Source organism: Ovis canadensis, chromosome 11, assembly GCF_042477335.2.
Source record: "Ovis canadensis isolate MfBH-ARS-UI-01 breed Bighorn chromosome 11, ARS-UI_OviCan_v2, whole genome shotgun sequence".
Lineage (NCBI taxonomy): Eukaryota > Metazoa > Chordata > Mammalia > Artiodactyla > Bovidae > Ovis > Ovis canadensis.
In genome coordinates this window covers 62893079-62907872 of record NC_091255.1, presented here as the reverse complement: position 1 = coordinate 62907872, position 14794 = coordinate 62893079, and positions in this window count along the sequence as shown.

Sequence of the window (14794 nt, the reverse complement as noted above, 5' to 3'; positions counted from 1 at the left end):
TGCCAGCTGTGGGCTGGGTGTCGGTGACCCAGGCCCCCAGTCCTTCCTTACTGGGTAGGGATCTGGGCAACTCCAGCACCCACCACACAGGCGCTCAGTAAATACTTGTCAGGTGAGCAAAACCCAGAAGGGGCCTGGAGAGAGGATGACAGTGACAGCTGCCACACCCACACTGGACAGCCTGTACCCGTTGTCTCATTGGATCCTTTGAGATACAGCAGATTTTCTCATCTGGCCCGTTTTACAGATGCAGACACAATGGTTCAGAGAGGTTAAGTAACCTGCCTGAGGTGGCCCAGCTAGGAGGTACCTATGTGGCGACACCCCTGGGGAACTGGGTAGCAGCCCCCCTTTAGAGGGGTCACGTGCTCTCCAGTTTTCCACAGCCTGTGGCATCCCCCACCCAGTTGCATCCCCCATAACCCTGCTGTCTGTGAAGTCAGACCTGGTGGTTTCTTGAGGCCTTTCTGGTAGGGACTAACACACTCTATGGCTAATCATGCCACTTGGGAGGGATTGAAAGACAGACCTATGAGACTAGTATTACTCACATGTCTAAAAATACAGTGGCCGGCTTACTCCTGAGGTCTGTACCCCTATGGGTGCAGAGTCTGCCCACTGGAAACGTGGACTCCCCGCCCTTAGAGCCACCCCTCCAAGCTGGGGTAGAAACAAATGCTGCATGGATTCCAGCCTGCTGTCCCCTGGGAAAGGCAAGATGCCATCTAGGAAACACGCCGGCAGAGAGCTGGGTGCCTTGACTAACCCCTGGACAGGTCTGCTGTGACGGGAGCAGTGAAAGCATCAAGCGTCTCTTGGGAACTGAGCTGCCGGGCATGAGGCGGAACAAGAAAGGGTCTTTGAGTGAAGGCTCTAAAAGCTGGGAGACTGGGATGGAATTAGAAAGAGTTCAGGACATGTTGGGAACTGTTCCCAACCAACACCCTTCCCGCCAGCTCTGAGCCCTTGACCCTGAGTGGTGCCTCCCAGACGCCAGGGCTCTTGGTGACCAAGGGCCCTCTCTACTGACTCCTGCTACATGCGAGGCCCGTGCTGGGCACCTCACATCTGCTAAGCCAGAGGCGTTTTTAGGGATGTGGGCACTGAGGGTCAGAGAAGTTAAGAAGGTGGCACATTTACAAGAAGCATCCATGTGTATTGATGCCTCCATGGTTTCCACTTCATGATGAGGTCCCATCCCGAGTGCCCCACCCATGCCCAATTCATACATCCCTCCCCAGGAGGGCAGGAGGCATCCCTCTTTGTACCAAGCCCTTCAGCATCAAATCCTTGATCCTGTTGCCATAGAAACAGCTTTAGACCTCGCCAGTGTCTCCTGGGCTAACTAGGGAGGTACTGGAGGGAATCCTCTACCATTTGCTAGCAAATTCAGGGAATTGAGGATCATTTCAGGCAGAAAGGCAGTGGTGGGGAGGAGCAGGAGAGGGAATTTGGTGTAATTTCAGCCTCTGTGTATAGGGTGGTGAGCTCCTCCCACCCCTTAGAGACCCCAACAATTCAAGGACTCCCTGCTGGGGAAGCTGGGCATCAGGAGGGAGAGGCCCCGAGGCTGACCCCCAGGAGCCTGGCCTCCTGGGATCATCCTTACTCAAGCAATATTCATTCTGGTGTTCCTCTGTGCCAGGCGCACTCCCAGAGATGCGGGGATGGATGCATGTGACAAAGATTCCTGCCCTGGAGGCGCTTACATCCTCTGGGGGAACTGGACAAGGTACCGTAGACACAACACGTGCATAACAAATAGTGCTGGAAGATGTGGAAAAAAGAGACAGTAGCACTGGGGACTGGCAACTGGGAGAAGCAGAGGTTTGCTTTGAAGTAATAAGGCAACTCCATCTTGGAAGGGGGATATCAAGGTGCCCATAAACAGAGCCTATTTCTGGGTTCACATGGGACTCAGAAAGGTGCTTGTTTTATGCAAAGACAAGAATTACAGGAGTCCAGAGGAGTTATAGAGTCCAAGGGGGAAAGCTGGTATCCCCTCACCCCAGCTCCAAATTTCACAGCCCAGAATTCCGAGGTTTGGACATTAAAGGCTTTCTTTGTTGAAACTCCTCCTATTATCACCTGGATGTTGGGAGGTTCTGCTCAGAGAGCACACTGCGGGGTGGTTAGTGGCTCCCTGGAAGCAGGCAGAGACCCTGGGTCGGGCAAGGACAAAGTTGCTTGGAAATGAGCTGTCCAGCTCATCACCTCCCTCGCCAGAGCCAGGCCCACCGGGACGGAGGGAAGGTAGGACAGAGCAGAAAAGCAGAAGGTGAGTCGGAGTTTTAAAACCAAGGCTTCTGATTGGCAAGAACCTGGGATCTAGGATTTTGAAAGTCAGCTTTGAAGGATTCAGGATATAGAGTTGATGGACTGGTGTGTGAAAAGATGAAGAGCTGGCCACCATGTCCCATCCACTCCCAACCCAAAATGTATGATATACTCTTACTATGAGGGAAGAAGACAAATGATACATTTTTTTTAATGGACAATAGATTTGAAGACACACATGTCACAGAAGAAGATGTACAGCTAGCAAGCAGCTCATGAAGAGATGTTCACGATTATTAGCCAGCAGGGAAATGTGTGTAAATTAAAACCATCCCGAGGTAACCCCACACACCTCTCAAGATGACTATTGGAGTGGATATTAAGGGACTGGAAAGCTCAGATGTTGCTGGTGGGAATGAAAAAATGGCACAACCTCTTCAGAAAACAGCTGGTTCGTTTGCTAAGAAGTTAAACATCCTTCTGCCAGATGACCCATCACTCCGCTCCCAAATGAAATGAAAACGTATTTACTCAAGAGAAAAGAAAACGTATGTATTCAAAGACTCCTACAGAAACAGTTAGGGCAGCTTCATCTGTGATAGCCCTGACAGGGAAGATAGAGATGGGGATTCTAAGGGGAGCAGGCGAGTGCCAAGGCTCTGCTAATCCGTCCACAGAGTAGCCAGCTGGTTCCCTTGACCTGAAGCTTTAGGGCTCAGAGTCCTCGTAGCTCCTTCCCCGGAAACTTGCAAACAGGGTCAAGTTCTCCTTGTGTCCATCCTCTGCAAACTGCCTGTTGCCTTAGAACATTCAGCTGGACCATTACCAACAAGCTTCTGTAGCTGCCCATCCTTTCCTTCATGGACACTCTTCCCAGATCCAAACACAAGAGTCAAAAATCAGTTTTACCAGGACTTCCCTGGTGTTCCAGTGCTTAAAAATTTGCCTTCCAAAGCAGGGGACACAGGTTCAATATCTAGCCGGGAAACCAAGATCCCACGTGCCAAAGGGTTGCTGAGTCCACAAGCCACAGCTGGACAGAAGCCGCCCTGCCACCACAGAGAACCCTTGAGCGCTGCAACCAAGACTCAACACAGTGAAATAAATATTTTTTAAAAAATCAGCTTTACCATAAAAAGAATAGAGAAGGCTGTTGGGCATTATAATATATATATTTTTTACCACACCTAAAGTTTCCTTTTTTAAAAGCAAATATTCTTTGGCTCTGCCAGGTCTTCATTGTGGCACTTGGGATCTTCATTGCCACGTGTGAGATCTTTAATTGCAGCAAGCGGGATCTAGTTCCCTGACCAGGGATCAAACCCAGGCCCCATGCATGAGAGCGAGGAGTCTTAGCCACTGGACCACCAGGGAAGTCCCTAAAATTTCCCTTTTAAATAGCAATCACCCCCCGGTGCTCTGGAAGAAGAATTCAACTCACAAAATTCTGACTCCCTCCCTGGGTTTCAGGGACCCCCAACTGTTGCCCTCGGTGAAGTGGATCTGGATTCCAAAGATGACTTGGAGGGAGTGGGGTGACAGTGAAGATGTTTGCGTCTTACCCGTGAGAGCGCCCTGGGACAGAATCCCCAGGATGACAGACGCCCTTCCCTGGGGGGACCCAGGCAAAATTTTTGGCTCCGAAAATATATGAGTTTTTTGGTTTGTTTTTTTCCTGCCTTCCTGAGATGGACTTCTGTTGCCTTCTCTTTACAGCTGCCCCAGCAGGGATCAAATGGGTCCTGCCCTTCTGGGACCCGAAGTGCTATTGCTCCGGAGGGTTCTGCTCTCCCTTCATTACTGGGTCACTGCAGGGCGTGCCCTGTTTCCAGGGCTCCTCAGAAAGGTCTTGGCTGTTTGTAAAAGCTTGCCTGCTGCTTCTTTATTTTATTATCCTTTTATTAAAAAAAAAAAAATTCACCTGGCCTCTCCAGGTCTTAATTGTAGCATGCCAACTCTTAGTTGCGATGCATGGAACCTAGTTCCCCGACCAGGGATCAAACCTAGGCCCCCCGTATTGGGAGCCGTGAGCTGTAGCCACTGGACCACCAGGGAAGTCCCTGCCTGGTGCTTCTTTAACATGAGCTGTCCAGAAAAAAAAAAAAAAACACCTTTCTGACCACTTGGCTTACATGCCCAAGGGCTCTTCCCTCCCAGACCCAGGTTAAGAAGCATCCTCTGAAGGGGGTCTGGCCTCCATGACTGTCCTCTGAGCAGTGACTCCTCTCTCAGCTTGCACTGGGGTCTCCCCAGTGGATATGGGCGGGGGTTTGCCCAGGCACCGCACTCCCCTCCCCACCCGGTCTTGTGTGCATGTGAACAGCCTCCCTGCGCTCCTGGGGCACACACCAGTGTATACCTTGTGACACGTGTTCTGGGGACCCAGACAGTCTGGCTGGTGAGCTCTCTGTGAGTTGTGACAGGCTGGTGAGTCTGTCCTCTGTGAGCTCTCAGGCAGCCTCTGCATGTCTGGGATTCTTTGCAAAGGATGGAGGCCAAATCCTCCTCCCTGGAACCTTCTCTCATTTCATCCTCCTCCATCCTGAGAGTCACCGCCCCCCGCCCCCAGCCCACCCCCCACTCCTGTGGGCTGATGCTGTCTCTCAGTTCAGGCTGCTCTATAACCCATTACTGTAGACTGAGGGGGTTATCAACAGCAGACATCCCGTTTCTTACAGCTCTAGAGGCTGGAAGTCTCCCTTCCACCCTCCTACAAACTATGGCTTGGTTCTCTCTGTGTCTTATTTCTCTCTCTTCTTTTGGAGTTGAAATTTATTTATTTAAAATCTTTATAGTCTTGTTTTTCAGTCTGCCATTTTATGTTTATTTTCTAGGGAATGTATTTTATTGTGTTTTAAGATTACAAGTAATATAATTCGCCCTAGAAATGCCAGGAAATATGAAGCCAAAAAATAAATAAATAAATAAGTAGAAGGGAAAGCTATATAAACATTTAAAAATTCTACTTGATGTTTTAGACTTTATAAATTCTCATTCTTTCTAGACTGAAAAAAAATTTGGGGGGAGAGTATAGTTGCTTTATGATGTTATGTTAGTTTCTGCTGTATAGCAAAGTGAGTCAGCTGTACATATACATACCTCCCCTCTTTTTTTTTGGATTCCTTTTCCATTTATCCCATCACAGAGCATCTGTAGCTGGGGGGAGGGGCACCCTCAGTTACCTTGTCAGCATAAACTCAGGTGAGATCAAAAGGGTCTTCTTATGGGGGGGATAAATTAGGAATTTGTATTAACAGATACACATTACTATGTATAAAATGGGTAACCAACAAGGACCTGCTAGAAATTATATTCAATATCTGGTAATAACTTAGAAAAGAATCTGAAAAAGAATATCTGAATCAGCTTTCTGTACACCTAAAACATTGTAAATCAACTGTACATCAATTTTTTAAGAAGTTGGGGTCTCCTTATGAATGATAGAGGATACTCTTAACACTTAGGAGAGGTTGAGGGTCTTCGGAACTCTGGGCCTGTGCCCGGGACAAAGATGAAATATATAAGGTAATATATTCACAAGCTCCTGAGATCAGCATGTGAACATCTCCGGAGGCCTTTGTTCTGCTGAGGACACCTTGTGACTGGCTCCCTTGACTTTCCTGAGTTGAAAGTGAAATTTGATTCAAATTTTGTGGTCTCTGGATATTGCATGCCTGTGCACCCCAGTCCTGCTGGTAGCCTGAACCCTGAGCCCCAGAGCCTGGGATATGGAGGGCTAAATGTCGCAGAGGGGAAAGTGAAGGTCGTTTGGGCACGATGACCAGTCTTGCATCAGGACCAGCAGAGATGGGTTCTTCCCAGCCTTCACCTCTGGTTTCCCTTTTTTGCTTTGCCTCCTCCTCAGCTAAAAGCAAAACCCACATAAGTTCTGCCTGGCTGTGAAGGCAGCTAATGGTACCAGGAAGTCTCTCCCATCCATCCTGTCCTCCTCCCAGCCCTGGCCTTGGGAAGCTGTCTGCTCCCAGTCTGTTTTAGGGGGTGGTGGATGGTTATAAGTTTAAATGCACAGGCTACACTTGTGCACCCTGCTCCAGTATTCCTTCCTAGGAAATCCCATGGACAGAGGGCCTGGCAGGCTACAGTCCATGGGGTCGCAAAAAGTTGGACATGACTTAGCAACTAAACAACAACAGCATTTGCGCACCGTCTCCCAGGAGAGTTGGATGGAGATGTGTTCTGCAAACACATTTGGAAAGAACCGGAAGCAGAAATGTCACCATCCAGGGCCCCCAGAGGTCTTGGGCAATTTTTCTTATCCTGCCCTTGATCCAACCTTGTGGGTTCATTTCTCTCTCACCCAGAGATGATGGGGGAGACAATGGCCGTTTCAACTTAAGGCTTCCTTTTTTTTTTTCAACTTAAGGTTTCCTGCTGAGGGTCAGAGACTTCCTCATTGTTCCTCTGAAAATTAAGAGGGTGGCCCACCCCCATCACTATAGCAACCACCTCCCCTCCAGGGGTTTTGTCACTGAGAAATGGAATTCATTGGACACGCCATTCAGTGAACTCTTCTCCAGACAATGAGGTGGAGGAAAGAAATTACTGGAAGCACAGCACCTCCGAACGGGTCTTTGTTTCCAGGAGAACAGTTCAATTGGCTGATGAGAGACCCAGAAACCACAGCAGAAAAGGACAGCTATTAATTAAGGAGTGTTCCAGAAGTTGCCCTAGCCACCATGGAAGACTACGGATCCCCCTCACAGCTTCTGGCACCGCAATTAACCCAGAGGCTGCCTGAAATATCAGAGACAATGAGGTTTTATTTTTCTACTGCTCTCCCACTTTCTCGAGTCTGACTTCCATAGCGCCACTTCATAGAGCCTTAACCGGGTTCCCACCTCTGTGAGAGAGGCCCCATGCAAAACAAATGCAGCTCAAAAGCAGAAAATTCCAGCACCCCAAACTGTTGGCCACCTCGAAGGGTTCATGGAGACTCCTGCAAGGAGGCAGGATGGTAAAAGAAAAACACTCCTGGATCTGACTGCAAAGAAAAGCTTCCCCTCCTAGCTTCCATGGATTGCTTAAACGTTCCTGTTGCCAAAATATTGGCCCTCCATGAACTGATGCCAAATAGAAACATAGAGGCAGAGTTTTGGAGGAAAGAGAAAGAGTAACTTTACTTGCCCGACTCTGGGGGTACCTGTGACCCCTGGTGTGCTCGTGTCAAATTCTGAATGGCCCCATGTGACGCCTTCCTCTGGCTGGACATCCATCAGGAGTTCATGCAGCATCCTATGGTGTACCACCTGCAACCCCATCAGAGGGTCCCATTGGACAGGTCTGTGTGTGGTCCCTGGCAGATTCTCCCTCTGGTCCACAAAGACTATCCACCTCCCTGCTTGGACTGACAAACCTGGACCTGTGGGCTGTCCTCCCATGCCCAAGCCCTCTCCTGGCACTGCCATAGGACAGCCAAAGCCCGTTTCCCTGCCGTGATATCTCTGGGGGTACAGACCCCCATCCCTCTTCATGCATGCTTCTTCAGGCTGGGCTGGGTATCTGGCTTCTCTCAACTGTAGCAGACACATTTCATGGCTCTCTTAGGGGCTGTGACAGAGACCATGAAGCCCACATTCTAAAATATTTACCATGTGTGTGCTGAGTCATGCAGTGGTGTCTGACTCTTTGCGACCCTATGGACGCACCCTATAGCCCACCGGGCTCCTCCGTCCACGGGGATTCTCCAGGCAAGAATACTAGAGTATGTTGCCATGCCCTCCTCCAGGGGATCTTCCCAACCCAGGGATCGAACCCAGGTCTTCCACACTGTGGGTAGATTCTTTACCATCTGAGCCACCAGGGAAGACCATGAATACTGGAGGGGGTAGCCTGTCCTTTCTTCAGGGGATCTTCCTGAACCAGGAATCAAACTGGGGTCTCCTGCATTGCAGACAGATTCTTCACCAGCTGAGCTACCAGAGAAGCCCCAAAATATTTACCATGTGGCTGTTTAAAGAAGTTTGCCAACCTCTACAGTGGAGGATTAGATTCCCCTGCTTTTTGGACTCAGGGGTGTCCTGGTGAGCAATGAAATATGAGCAGAGTGACTGGATCACTTTTAGGTGGAAGCTTTGAGGACCAGCTCATACTGTGTGCCTTGATTTCTTTTCTTTTTTAGTGTAATTTTACTTTTGGGTCTTTGTTGCTAAGTAAGCTTTTCTCCAGTTGTGGCGAGAGGGGGCAACTCTCTAACTGTGGTGCACAGGCTTCTCTCGTTGCAGAGCATGGGCTCGAGGGCACATGGGATTCTGTAGCTGGGGTATGTGGGCTCAGTAGTTGCCGTTTCTGGGCTCTAGAGCACAGTCTCAATAGTTGTGGAGCGTGGGCTTAGTTGCTCTGTGCATATGGGATCTTTCCAGATCAGGAATTGAACCCGTATCTCCAGCATTGGCAGACAGATTCTTTTCCACTGAGCCACCAGGGAAGCCCTGTGCCTTGCTTTCTCTTTCTTGCAGAAAACCTCCAGTGGTCTGGGTAGAGGCTGCTTGGTCAGCCTGGGTCCCAGAGTAAAGATGCACCTTTGTATCGGTTTCCTGAAGTTGCTGTAATCAAGTACCACGAACCTGAAACAACAGAAAAGGATTCTCTAGGATTCTGGAGGCTAGAGGTCAGAGGTCAGGGTGTCATAGGACTGTGCTCCAAACCCACCAGGGGAGAATTCATCCTTGCCCCTTCCGCCTCCTGGTGGTCCCAAGTGTTCCTGGATTTCCTGGCTACATCACTCTAGCCTCTGCCTCTGTCATCCTGTGTAGGCAGAGCCACAGGTGACCCACAATGGACACTATTCCCAAGGAGCCCCTGAGACTCAGGACTTGTTTGCCTTTGCACCTCTTAACCTGGCAACACCAGGGCAAGGTGGCTATGAGCCTTGAAGCATGGAAGGCAGGCAGGGCCAGTCACCGGGCCGACCTGGACAGTGACAGAAGACATACCCTAGGGAGTGCCATGCCTTTAGAAAGATTTGCCTTATAACATCTAGACCTGTTTAATCTTCTTCCACCTGCATTCTTCCATTTTTTTTCGAGTACGTTCATGACAGCGTTAAGCATTGAAAGTACGCTATCTGCTGGGGCTCCCTGGGACAAAGCAGAATTTTTGGCATGGTTTTGGAACATGGATCCCCCTCCCCCAGTCCCCGCCCAAACAGAAACCCCTCATCCTGGCAGTTCCAGCTCTGACCCGCAATCTGCCGCCAGCCTGTCTTATCTTCACTTGCTACCTGGCTGGAGACCAAAAGTGTTGCACAGGAAAGACTGCAAAGTACCTGAATTTACATATAGATTTCCCTGGGCAGGTAGAGTCCAGCTTTTTCTTGAAGAGAAGAGGGTGTTCTCCATTTTCTGATTACCCAGAGCTCGGGGTGGCGGTGCAGGCTTTTGTGCAAAGGTTTTAGGAGTGGCACAGAGTAGGAATTTAACAGTGAAAGCTGGTGATCTTGGAAGTAGGGGTGGGTAGCTGGTCAGATGCACTGATTGGAGATTCATTTTGGAAGTCTGTGCCGCAGAGTCAAAACATTGCTTGCAAGGAGCAGGGAAGAAAACAAACCTCCAACTCCTTCCCTTCCCCTCCCTTCCCTTTCCTGTTGCTGAACCACTGCCTGGAAGACAAGCTTCCTCTATGCCACTCCTCCCCAGTGTCTTTCTCCCATCCTCTGGCTAATTTTGCATCCCTCTTCCAAGGCTGGGCTGGTCCGCTTAATGAACCTCACTGATTCGCCCCCAGATGAATGCCGTACCATTAGCTGTCTGTTTAACAAGCGTATTTCTTCCTCCCGATGAGGGCTCAGAATGTCTCCCATGAAATATGGCTTGAAGAGCCCCATCCCAGACTTGAAGTTCCAAGCCATTATTCAGCCGTGATTCTGGAGCTGTGACAGCTTGATGACAGCTGCCCCTTCTGTCTCCTCTGCCTGATTGGGGATCGGAAGCGAAGGCTTCTCTTTTACGAGATTGATGCCTCCTCCCTGGTATTTTTTTTGGGGGGGGTGTCTGTGAAGCTCTCCCTTCAGGGTCCTCTTTCCATCCTGCATCCTAGAGCCACGGGTCTCAGTGCGCTCAGGGGCTGAGTTGGTCTGTAGGCTGGGCCTCTGCTAGAGGGAGGTGGCTAACCGGGCTGGACCACGGCGCTGACGGAGGACAACCATGGTATTAATTCCCATGAGGTCATGCTACCGTTGAGAAGATAACAGAGTCAGACATAAGACATCTACTCTTTGGAGGGGTCTCTCCAATCACCCCACCCAAGTTGCCTATTTAAGTAGACCTGTCCCTGACCCTAAAATGAGGTCTTCCCAAGTCCATCCCTGTAGAGACTAGGCCTGCAGTCCCTTTGGTCAGATGTCCCTCTATCATTATCTATCCTCCTCTCCTTTGCTGGTCCGTGTCCATCCTCCTACCTCCGCTATCTGAGGGTCTTTGGAAACACATCGGTGTCTATGCTAAAACCAGGTGGAGAGCAGGTGAATGGAGGAGAGGGGCTTCTAGCAGACAAAGTGGAGGGGGGCTTTTCTCTCATCTCTTCTAGCACAGGGACAAGTAAGAATATAATGCCACTACCAAGAGATTTTTAAAATGAGCATTCACAGTCAAAAGAGAGAAAAAAATTCACAGGCTGGAAAATAGATCTTTAAAGACTGGAGCAGGATAGTAGAGGCTGACCCCAACACTCCCAGGTTTGGGGATGGGGCTGAAGTTCTGATGTGTCGACAGAAGGTGATGCTTGGAGCTCACCGGAGGTGACATAGCTGGTCATAGCTGGTCATAGCTGGTCATAGCTGAAGCCTAGAGTCTTTCTGAGCTGCTCATCCCTGCCCTGAAGCTGGTTCAAATGGGGCTAGAAAAACTCCACCTATTGGGCCAGTGTCTCTGAGACTCACACAGAAACAAGTCCATCTGTCAGAAATCAAAACCCCAAGCTCTGCCAAAAACAGGAAATGTGTAATTTTATGAAATCCAAGAGATGGGAGGAAATCCAAGTCACAAGAATAACATAAATCTGGTCCAGAACCATTTAAACACCTGTACTCTGGCAGAAGCAAATATGAAACTTCTCTTCAGGGACAATTACACAATCTACAGCGTACTGGACTCCCACAGGGCAGTGGGCACACTCTTAATACAGACCCACAGTTGAAAAATTACAAAACTTGTGTGTAAACAAACCATTACAAAAAAGAGACATTAGAAATAGCAAGAGGCGAATTATCTCCTTAATAATTAAAGTTAATAGAACATCTGAACCGCATTTAAAGTATATTTTTCTTTTAAAGTGTATTTTAAATGGTACAAGAAGTGAAAAGAATCAGAGCCACAATATCTTGAAAAGAGAAAAGACAGACATGAGAAAAATCAGGCTTAAAAGTAAAAAAATTTTTTTTTCATTGAAAGTATAATTAAGTTTATGAGATAAATAGCAATTTTTACAACACTAAAGAAAGAATTAGAGAAGTAGAATATAAATAAGAAGAAATCACCCAAAAGTGCAATGTGAAATATAAAGAGAGCAAAAATGTGAAAACATAATACATAAATGTGGAATATGGAACGAGTACATTGAAGACACAGCTTCAGATGTCCAGAAGAAGAGAATAAGATGGTCTAGAAGGAAAGGATAAAGGCAATGAGGAGAGGCGAATTTAAAGGGAAAAAATTGCAGAGTTTTGCCATAATTGAAAGAATGCATCAGAGTGAATAGTCACATTATCTAAATAGGACAAATAAAAATAAATAGGCATCTAGACACATTGTGGAGAAACAAGAGCACATCAAAGACACAGAGATCTTAGAAGCAACCAAAGAGATAAGACTCACTACCTGAAGAGAGGTGACAGTTCTCAGCATCACCAGTGACACTGGGAACAATTCTGTGTGTGAAGCGGTGAGAGAATGTGTCTGCTAACCTAGAATTCTATGCCCAGCTAAACTACCATCCAAAATTGTAAGATTACAATAGAGACGTTTTCAGACAGGGACAAAAAAAAAAAAAAAGAGTTTGCTATTCATGGATCCTCACTGAAAGAACTACCAGATTTGGAGTGAAAGTTAAATCCAGAATGATTTAAATGATAACTAACGTAGTACGCATTGACTACAATTAACAGTAATAGTAATAATAATGAATCAAGGGGCTTTAAAAAAGACTGAAACTTAAAAGCTAGCTGAGAATACCATACAAGACAAGAGGGAAAAATTAGGGAGGAGACATGATAAAGACAATAACAGGTGTAAATCCCAATATACCCATAATAGGGACTGCCCTGGTGGTCCAGTAGTTAAGACCCCATGCTTCCACTGCAGGGGCCACAGGTTTGATCCTTGGTTGGTGAACTAAGATCTCAAATGCTGTACAGTGTGGTGAATAAATAAATAAAGAATCATTCATTTAAAAAAAAAAGAATTTTAAAAAATCCCAAATGTATCTGTAATTACAATAATAGTAAACATATTACACTTGTGTTTTAATTGACATACTAGCTGGGTGAAAAAAAATCCTGACTAAGTGATATGGATGCAAAAAAAAATCCACCTATACAAGATGTTTTAAGATACAACTGACCCCAAACAACACAGAAAGGCTGAAAACAGATTAGGATTGAACTGGTGTAGCAGGAAAGGTTGAAAACAGATAAGGATTGAACTGGTGTAGCAGGAAAGGTTGAAAACAGATAAGGATTGAACTGGTGTAGCAGGACTGGTGCCAGAAAAGAAGTCATTAAAACAGAGAGCAAGGCTTTACTCAATAATGAAAGAAAGATTCTTCAAGAAAATATGCCTAGCCTGAGCCTCTGTGCCTCTGTTTTGTTTCTGATATAGAAAGCATGGGCTTCCCAGGTGGTACTAGTGGTAAAGGATCCTCCTGCCAAGCAGAAGACCTGGGTTCCATCCCTGGGCCAGGAAAACCCCCTGGAGGAGGGCATGGCGACCCACTCTAGTATTCTTGCCTGGAGGATCCCATGGACAGAGGGGCCTGGTGGGTTACAGGCCATGGCGTTGCTGAGTCTGGTGTGACCAAAGCATTCACACACGCACATAGAAAGCAAACTGGGCATTCCCTGGTGGTCCAGTGGTTAGGACTCGACACTTTCACTGCTGTGAAATCCCTGGGTTCAATCCCTGGTTGGGGAATTAAGATCCCATAAGCCAGGCAGTGTGGCCAAAAAAAAAAAAGGGGGGCAAAACTGCAAGGGAAATTAATAACTTAAAATCACAGTGAAAAAATTTAACATTTTCCCATCAGAAAATCATTAAGGCTACAGAAGATCTGAACTGTGTAATTAACAAAAGCTTGATCTAGACATATACAGGAACTAAATATTCTTTTCAAACATGCATCTGTTACTTAATATATTTAACCAGATCTTAGGCTACCAAGGAAGTTTCAACAAACACCAGAAAATTGATATCATCTAGATCACTTCCTGACACGAAAGAAATGAGAAATCACAAATGTTTGGAAACTGAAAAGCATACTTCTAAATAATTCAGAGGATAAAGCATAATAAAAAGTATCAAATATTTAGAACTGAATGTCAGTGAAAAAGCTGCATTTCCAAACAGGAGAAACAACTGAAGCAGTAATGAATAACTTTAAAAACTCGTTAACAAGTAATAGTGAAAATTAATTAAGCGTTCAACACAAGAAATTAGAATACCAGAGAAATATTTCAAAGAATAGGAAGAAGGAAATAATAAAGATAAGTACAGAAATTAGTGAAACAAAATCTACAAAAGAATTAATTAATCAGTGCAAAGTTGATTCTTCAAGAAGACAAAGGAGATAAACTTTTAGAAGTAAAGATCAGGGGAAAAAAAAAGGAAATCACAAATATTATCAGGAATTCAAAGGAAGATATAACTACACAGTAGAGTTCCTTTTTAAAAAAAATTCTTCTATTGCTATTGTTCACTTGCTAAGTCATGTCCCACTCTTTGCAACCCCATAGACTGCAGCACACCAGGCTCCTCTGTCCTCCACTATCTCCTGGAGTTACTTCAGATTTATGTCCATCGCATCGGTGATGCTACATAACCGTCTCATCCTCTGCCGCCCCCTTCTCACTTTGCCTTCATTTTCCCAGTGAGTTTGCTCTTCACATCAGGTGGCCAAAGTATTGGAGCTTCAGTTTCAGCATCAGTCCTTCCAATGGATATTTAGAGTTGATTCTTCTTTAGCCTCTTTTTTTTTTTAATGGATTTATTTATTTGTTGTCTGCATCAGGTCTCAGGTGTGGCACATGAGATCTTTGCTGCAGCGTATGGGCACCTGGGCTCAGTAGTTGTGGCACGTGGGCATGTGGGATTTTAGTTCCCTGACCAGGGATCAAATCTGTGTCTCCTGCATTGGCAGGTAGATTCTTAGCCACTGGACCACCAGTGAAGTCCCCATAGTAGAGTTCTTTAGAAAAATAAAGAGAGCAGTTCAGTTCAGTCGCTCAATCGTGTCAGACTCTTTGCGATCCCATGAACCGCAGCACGCCAGGCCTCCCTGTCCATCACCA